The sequence below is a fragment of the Saccostrea echinata genome, unplaced genomic scaffold (genome assembly GCF_033153115.1).
Source record: "Saccostrea echinata isolate AGI-Se365-2 ecotype Australia unplaced genomic scaffold, CSIRO_AGI_Sech_v1 ptg000009l, whole genome shotgun sequence".
In the NCBI taxonomy this organism is placed as follows: domain Eukaryota; kingdom Metazoa; phylum Mollusca; class Bivalvia; order Ostreida; family Ostreidae; genus Saccostrea; species Saccostrea echinata.
The window spans coordinates 30,902,620-30,911,615 of record NW_026889758.1 but is presented as its reverse complement, the minus strand read 5'-3'; positions in this window follow the sequence as shown (position 1 = coordinate 30,911,615).

The following is an 8,996-nucleotide window of genomic DNA, read 5'->3' as shown; positions in this document are numbered from 1 at the left end:
AATATAAATGACAGAATGATTCTGGGAAGAGTGGTACTCCATGTAATTCGGAGTTAGAAACCTTGTGTTATAATACTTTGGGTTTAAAAATTTATTACAGAAACAAGTGCCTGTGGTAATACTACATACCCTGGCCTTTTCATGGCAGTAAGGGAAGGGAGGGCAAACAAGTCAATGACATATGGAAAGGGATACCATGAAAATTGTGATAGGATAGTTCCAGTGGATGAATCAACAACAGCACTTGACGAAAGAGAGCCAAAATTGAAAGAAATCTGTTAGCCTGGTGAAGAAGGCCAGATCTGATCGACACCAGGGCCAAGTGACATTCCATAAAGATGTACAAGGAATGCCCCAAGTTGTTCAGGATGCTGTGGCAGTTATTCAAAAAGGTTCGGAGAAAAGGAGTAGTACCAACATGCAGGAGTAGAGCGGAAGTAAAATAAAAAATTCAAAAACATCGGTCAGATTCGAACCATCTGACTGCTGAGTATAGAAGGAGATATCTTCTTTTCGGTACTAGCGAATTCGAAGATGATCACAATAAACATGAAAGCAAACAACTACATAGATATTTCCATCACCAAAGGCAGTATTCCAGGGTTTTCCTGCTGTGTGGAACCGGTGTCATCAGCCAGCTGATACTCGAAGTCAAGGAGAAGAAACACCCCTACTAATATTATTGTGATTTAATTCCAAACATGTGGTCTTGGTTGACCCACTCAAATTAAGGTTACAGGGTAAAAGCGTTTTTTTAAATGGCAGTAAACAGGGAATTGCTTTAGTCTGTTTATTTTAAATACATGTACCAGGAATTTTTTTTTAACCTTTCTGAAATATGGCTAAAATTTACCAACTCGGCGTTAAACAATAACAACCAATTAATCATTTTACTTCGAACACGTGATTCAGGTCAATCTACGATGCAATATTGAATGGACTGCAAAAAACAATTGAAAATGTATAATTTGTTCTTTTTTTTTTAAAAAAAAAAATACTAGGGTTGTCCCAAAATTCCATAGAGTGACCTTACATCTTTTTTATCAGAAATTAATTCTCTTTATAAAATTTTCTGGGTGGATAAACTGTGTTGTTAGCTGATAAATTACGAAGTTTTAACATGATTACGAGAAAACAATTCGAGTAATAAGAATTGTAGTGCTAACGAGTAGTAAGCATCCCCTGGTCGGTCACACCCACCTCGAGCTCGATATGTTGATCAGGTAAACGGCGTACTTTAGTATAAACAATGGTCTACCAATTGGTATGAAAAAATGTTAGCAGTAATATAACCCAATGATAGATTGTATTTGCTCTCACACACAGACACACAAAAGCCCATCAAACAAGAAAAAGGAATAGCAGCCACTTAGAGGGGTCGGCTTGGTAGATGCAGGTTGATCTCGGGCGGAAACTCCTGATGAGGTCCAGACAACACAGCTGCAGGACCTGTTTGTTGTCTGCAAAGAGAAAGATCATCATCGAACTAACAGTGCCGTGTGGACCATCTATAATAAAAAAATACTATAGATAACTATAGTTTACTATAGATAACTATAGTAAAAACTTCGATACATAGATTTACTATTGAAGCAAAGTTGTAATCAAGATCAAAGTATCCCTTCGTTTCTCAGTAGTTACATTGTGATGACTTCCTGTTTCTTGGCGTTGTTCCCTTCGGTTCTCAGCAGGTCACGTGACCTGTAGGGTATATATACTGAGACAGTCGGGTTAATCAGTTAGTCTGTTGCTGACGGCTGGTTTGTAAGGACGGTCCAAAACAGAAGAACGTGTTAGGTACTGTAATACCTGAACAAAGTCTTGCTTGCTTCAAATCGGCTTTCGGCACTTTGGTAGTGAATATACCGGTATATTTCTATATATTACAATAATACATGGGTTTTGCTGGAGGTGACAACCTAATGCGCTTCAGTCCTTGGAAGGCGTGGGCTCCCGAAAAACGACAGGGATAATTTCTAATTTGAATTTGTGATAAGAAATTGATTAATTCTTAAATTGCTCAGGCAGAGCAACCGAATATGGTGGCAGCGTGGTGGGCAAATTAATTTTTGAATGAGATTTTGACTTAAGTTCTTTATAATCAGTTATTATGGAGAAAATGATAGATGAGGAGATATCTTTTCTTGAAAAAGAGTTGTGCATGGTTGCGCCTGGAGATAGAAAAGCAGTCTACACCTGTTGCTACAAATAGACCCATGTGCGATTCTGGCATTGCAACAATGGCTGGCGAAAGCGCACAGCAAGAATTCCGCCTGGAGAAGAGACGATGGTATTAACAAATGCACAGCAATCCAAAAACCATAGGAAGGGAAATGAAGAAACAGTTAGGTGAGAGTAAGAAGAAAAACAGCGCAATGAAATTCTGCGTCTGGAACAAATGCATCCCTTTTGACAACAGATTATGCTGCGAGTGCACAACAGTATGAAACGATTGCGCCACTGCCTAATAGAAAAATGCCACGCATTTTGTCAAATGCGCATCCGCATCCAGTTGGTGTGTTGAATGAGACTCTTGCGCATTCTCCTTTTCAATTTCCACTGAGTGTACAAACGCAAGCACTATATCAAAATAGGCCTCCGGCGCAAATGAGAAATGAAGAATTACCTCATGAGGGTCAGGCACAGAACAAGTATGAGACTCCAAGGTCTTCATTAAATGCACGGTTTTCAGAAAATGCTTTAGAGCATTATGCATAGCCATCGATACCGAAGAATCATAGATAGGTAGCGCATTTCCCCGACAGATAAGAGACTGGATAAAGAGAAGGAAGACCAAAAAGATAAAACTACAGCCAAGTGTAACATTAAGCCTGCAACCTTTGATGGGACTCATTCCTGGCTAGATTATTAATCCTATTTTGATGCGTGTGCGGCTATCAATAATTGGAATGCTAAGGAAAAGGGGTTGTGTTTAGCAGTGTCACTGCGAGGAGCTGCACAAGGTATAATAATAAGAAATGTTTCGTCAGAAACAGGACAACAATATGACCTGTAAGTGAAAGCGCTTGAAGAGAGATTTGCCCCACCTAATCAAACTGATTTGTACCGCGCGCAACTAAAAGAAAGGCGTCAACGGGCATCTGAAACATTATCTGAGCTGGGCCAAGCTGTGCGTAGATTGACTTTTTGGATATCCATCAGTAAGAGAAACCCTTAGTAAGGAGGCTTTTATTGATGAATTGATAGATTCCGATATGAGACTACGCATAAAACAGAGTTGACCACAGATTCTGAATGAAGCTATACGCCTAGCAGTAGAACTTGACTACTACAAGACAGAAACAAGAGGTCCATGGGCCACATTACTCACCTGAGCACTGTGGCTAGGAAAAAGCAAAAATCAGTTCAGTATTCAGGGTTGTCCCTAAGAACCAGGGGCCGGGGAATTTTCCCGCCTACAATGAATTAATTCACCGATTATTTCGGTATTTCCCCTAAACTCACCATTAGAAGAGGAACCCCAGACCCCGGTCTACTTTTTTTATGGCCCCTTCTTTTTCAATTCTTAGGGACGACACTGAGTATTCAAAAGCTTAAATGCATAAGTGACCAATCATAGCTTTGCTGTTCTTGAGAAGAAGATTTTTTTCCTATATACTCCTATTAGTTAAACTTTGATCGCCCATTGTGGCGCCACCCTACCCCCGGGGGTCATGATTTGAACAAACTTGAATCTATACTACCTGACGATGATTCCACATGAGTTTCATCTTTCCTGGCCCATTGGTTCTTGAGGAGAAGATTTTTAAAAGATGCCATTAATTTTTCACCATTTTGTAATTATCTCCCTTTGGAAGAGGGCATGACCCTTCATTTGAACAAATTTGAATCCCCTTCACTCAAGGATACTGTGTGCTAAGTTTGGTTGAAATTGGCCCAGTGGTTCTGGAGAAGAAGATGAAATTGTGAAAAGTTAACGAAGACAACGATGTCAGACAACGGACAAATTTTGATCAGAAAAGCTCACTTGAGCCTTCGGCTGATACAGGAAATGCAAAATAAAATTGATAATTTGGAGAGACAGATTAAAAAAATGCAATATTTTGCAGAGACCTTTTCAGAGAGAATGCAAACTTGACAATGTAAAATGTTACTACTGCTTGGAAGAAGGACACATACGGAAGAATTGCCCAAAGTTGAAGAACAGAGATAAAGAGAAGGATAAAAGGAGACATGTAGCAAAGTCAGATGGCGTAAGCGCATGTCAAGTTCGCAGTAGACGTAAAAGGAGGAGAAAATCGACAAAAGATGTCAATGTTGGTGCAAGCAATTTGTGTGAGGAAGCAGGTATCTTTATTCAGGGAAATGTGAATGGGAGTAGCGCAAAACTACTAGATTGACACTGGAGCATCCCTTACTTTTATATCAAAGAGATTGCATGATAGATTGCAGGAGGAAAGACCTGAGCTAAAGGAGAACGCTCAGCGAATATTCAATGCTAGTGGTTCTGTTCTGTCCCACTATGGCAAAGCAACAATTTTCTTTTAAGATGGATGAGTCAGATAGATTTATTGATGCAGTTGTTGCAGATATTTCTGTGGACGGAATTATTGGACTTGATTTTCTCAAGAAATACAATGGGCTGATAGATCTTCAAGAGAGTTCGATGCTATTAAATAATGCAAAATACGCATTTTCCTGGGAAGCTACACCAGGTTGTTACAGAGCAAGTGACATTTGCATACCACTAAGAAGTGAAATAATCATTAATATAATATAATAATAATGATTTCTGCCAATGTTACGGGAAATACTAACTATGGAGGAGCGGATTACTTAGTAGAACCAGAACAAATCTTTATTGAGACAGGGCGTGCACTGGTAGGACGCACTCTCGTTAAAGGTGGCGATAAGATACCAGTTTGCCTAATGAACGTCACGGATGATGTGCAACAGATTTTTCGAGGAACTCTGATTGGAAAAATGACAGCAGATGAGTAGAGACTAAAATCGCTATCTTATCCTCAGGAGTTAACCGAAGAGCTGCAAGATGATCTGAAAGATTTGTTAGACAGATGTAAGAACAACCTATTGCCCGAACAAGTGACAAAAGTTGAGGACTTTATACGTAAAAATCAGTTTTTGTTTGCAACTCTAATTATGATTTAGGGCAGACAAATGTGTTGCGCCATAAGATAAACACGGATCAGACTAAACAACCTTTTAAACAAGGTCCTAGGCGAATCCAGATTCATTTATCTCATGAGGTAGATGCACGGGAAAAACAAATGCTCGAAAAGGGTGTGATAGAACCTTCAAACAGCCCTTGGGCATCGCCAGTCATGCTTGTACGCAAGAAAGACGGCACAATGCGCTTTTCTATCGACTATCGTCGATTAAATGATGTGACCACAAAGGACGCTTCTCCTCTTCCAAAAATTGATGAGGCTTTTGACCATTTGTCAAGACACGAGATGTTTTCTACCCTTGATCATAACAGTGGTTACTGGCAGGTTAGTATGGAGGAGAGCGATAAGTCCAGAACTGCATTTGTAACGCGACATGGGTTATTCCAATTCAAGGTAATGCCTTTTGGCTTATGCTGTGCGCCTGGGACGTTTGAAAGACTTATGGAAACCATTCTTGCAGGACTCCAGTGGGATATATGTTTAGTATACCTTGATGACATTACTGTTGTAGGCAAATCATTTGATGATATGCTTGAAAACGTACATGTTTTTTCAGAGATTGCATCAGGCCGGTCTAAAGTTAAAGGCCAAGAAATGCAATTTATTTGCTACAATGGTATCCATCTGGGACATATCATTTCCAAAGAAGGAATTGCGACCGACCCAGAGAAGTAAAAGCGGTAGCTGAGTGGCCAGTTCCAAGTACTGTGACCGATTTAATATTTTTTTCTACGTCTTTGCACTTATTACAGGCGTTTTATTAAGAATTTTGTCCCAGTTGCCAAACCATTGCATCGACTCACAGAAAAAGGAAGTTTCTATGGAGTAAAGAGGCACAAGAAGCGTTCGTTAGGCAAATTGATAACTGTGCCAGTATTAGCCCTAACTGATATAACAAAGCAATTTATTTTGGATATCGACTCTAGAAACGAAGCGATTGGTGCGGTATTATCTCAAAATATTGACGGTAAAGAACGTGTTATAGCATATGCTAGCCGTACATTGTCCAAGTCAGAGAGAACGTATCGTGTGACACTGAAAGAACTTTTGACCGTTGTCCATTTTTTAAGCAATACCGCCATTATCTCCATGGTAAACAGTTTCTTCTTAGAACGGACCATGGATCATTGAGATGGCTTTTAAGGTTCAAAAACCCAGAGCGCCAGTTGGCTAGGTGGCTGAAAGTAATCAGTACCTATGATATATATGAAAATAGAACACAGATCCTGTAAAAAGCATGGTAATGCGGATGCACTGAGCGGAATACCGTGCGCTCAGTGTGGGTTTGATCCTTCATCATTGGAAAATTATCCGAAAGTTGAATTAGTTGCAAAACTTTTACAACAATCGGAGATAAAAAGTGACGACATGGATTATACTTTTCAAGAAGCTCAAGAGCAGAGGAGACATTAAGCTTGTATTAACAAGGGTTGAGAAAGAAGAGCGACCAAGTCTTAGCGATATTTCTATGCATGGCTACGTAGTGAAGTTTTTTTGGAATCAGTTTTCTAGACTTACTATATAGAACGGATTGCTAATGCGCAAGTGGACTCTGCTTCGTTCCAACAAAGAAGTACATCAAGCTATCATACCTGAGAAAGAGCGCAGACGCGTCTTAGAAATGTATCGTGATAATCAGACGTCGGGACACCTGGGGGTGAACAAAACGATAGCTAAGATACGACAAAGATATCATTGGCCTGGATTTCAGAAAGATGTTTATCGGTGTGTTATAGGCTGTGACAAATGTACGAGACGTAAAAGTCCAGTTGTGATTTAAGAGGAATGCGAGACGCATTTCCTGGAGGCGTGGGTAATGAAGCAAAGTTGTAATCAAGATCAAAGTATCCCTTCGTTTCTCAGTAGTTACATTGTGATAACTTGTTTCTTGACGCACGGTTGTACCTTTCGGTTCTCAGCAGATCACGTGACCTGTAGGGTATATATACCGAGACAGCCGGGTTGAACAGTCAGTCTGTTGCTGACGGCTGGTTTGTAAAGACCGCCCAAAACAGAAGAGCCAAACGTGTTAGGTACTGTAATACCTGAATAAAGTCTTAAGTGCCTGAAATTGGCTTTCGGGACTTTGGTAGTGAATATATAATTATATTATTACAATAATACACGGGTTTGGCTGGAGGGGAGAAGCTAATGCGCTTCAATCCTTGGAAGGCACGTGCGCTCCCGAGAAAAGACAGGGATAGTGTAAATATTTCTAATTTGAATTTGTGATTGAGAAAATTAATTCTTAAATTGCTCAGGCAGAGCAGCCGAATCCTAAAAAGAACCCGGAAACGTTACACCATGAAACTTTTGTGGTAGATTAGGTTTATTTACGTTTTCTTAATTATTTCATTTCGATCCCTATGTAAATTATATATCTTATATTTAGAAACGCCCAGTTTTATCTTTTCGGCCAATAAGTTCTTTGACAGTTCATTTGTTCTTTTTTTTTTCTATATAAAGCTATGCAACTATTAGATCGGGGAGTGAGACAGCTGGCTTCGCTAGCTACACTCTACATATACTGGAATCGTCCATTGTGCTTTAAATTCTGTTAATTTAAATTATATTTGGGTTAAGTTAGACTATATTTGGGTTAGGGGAATTAGGTTTTCACATCGTATATTATACATGTAACTGTAATAAATTTGTAAAGTCTTGTTAATCTTATTTTCTTTTCTAGTTCATCACAATTTACAAATATTTCCAAGGTATATTCTAATGTAGAGGTCTAATTCGGAAAGTCGTCTCAAAACAAAAATAAACACAACGCCAAGTACAGGCTAAATGAACACCAGACCTGCTACACTTTATTCTGGGACTTTTTGAGATTTCAATGCTTAAAATCTCTTAACTTCGATAACAGTGTTGTAATATTTTGAAATAATATGTGAATATACAAATAATAATTCCAATTAATATAAAAAAATTGCATGTATGATTTGGAGAAAATAAAATATAACAATCTGAAATCCAAAGTAGAAATACCTTTTTACTATAGCAAAAACTTTGATACTATAGTAAACTATAGTATTTTTTGGTTAGGGATGAGAGGAAGAGTGCCAAGTACTGGAAGCTATAGGAACAATGGGACTAGAGGATGGAAGACTTGGCTATTCCCCATAGGAGTTGGATGTTGTGGATTTCCTGCACATTCTGTATGGAGAGTTAATAAAGCCTTTGGAATCAGTGGCAGAAATAGAATAAAGTTTCGTCAAAAACTTAGGTAAGGAGGCAGAGAGGGTTTTGTGCTGCATTTGGCACCTAAGAGACACAAAGGAGTGGCAGCTGCATGACTTGCATGAAGAAAATCACCACTGTGGACCACAAGCTATAGGATGTCATAGTTTTAAAGGATCAAAACATCCAGTAACAGTAGGAACCCATGTGATGATGTCAATGGTGGACTTATCATTCAGCAGTAGCCAGATAGAGCAAAGTGACAATCTGCATATTAGGGGCCTCATACCAGAAGTCAGAAGCAGATAGTCTGACCAGTTTTAAGAAGCAGTCATCTGAAAGTCGTCAACAGTTGGGATGAAAACGAAACAGATGTTCTACCTTCTTTTCAAAGTACACTGTACATAATTACAAGAAGCCCAACGGCCTTGAATCGCTCTTCTGATAAACTGTACAACCTATCACTTCTATTTGAAGCTTCTAAGTATCCTGTATATTTAGATAAAACCTTGAAATTCCAAAGGTAGGTCATCATGACCTACAATTTAGATGAAACACTCTGAGAACCCAAGATGATTCAGTTGACCTACTCTAAAGACCCAAGATGCATCAACTGACAAAGTTTGATGATTCTAAACTAATTAGTACCCGAAATATTTAATT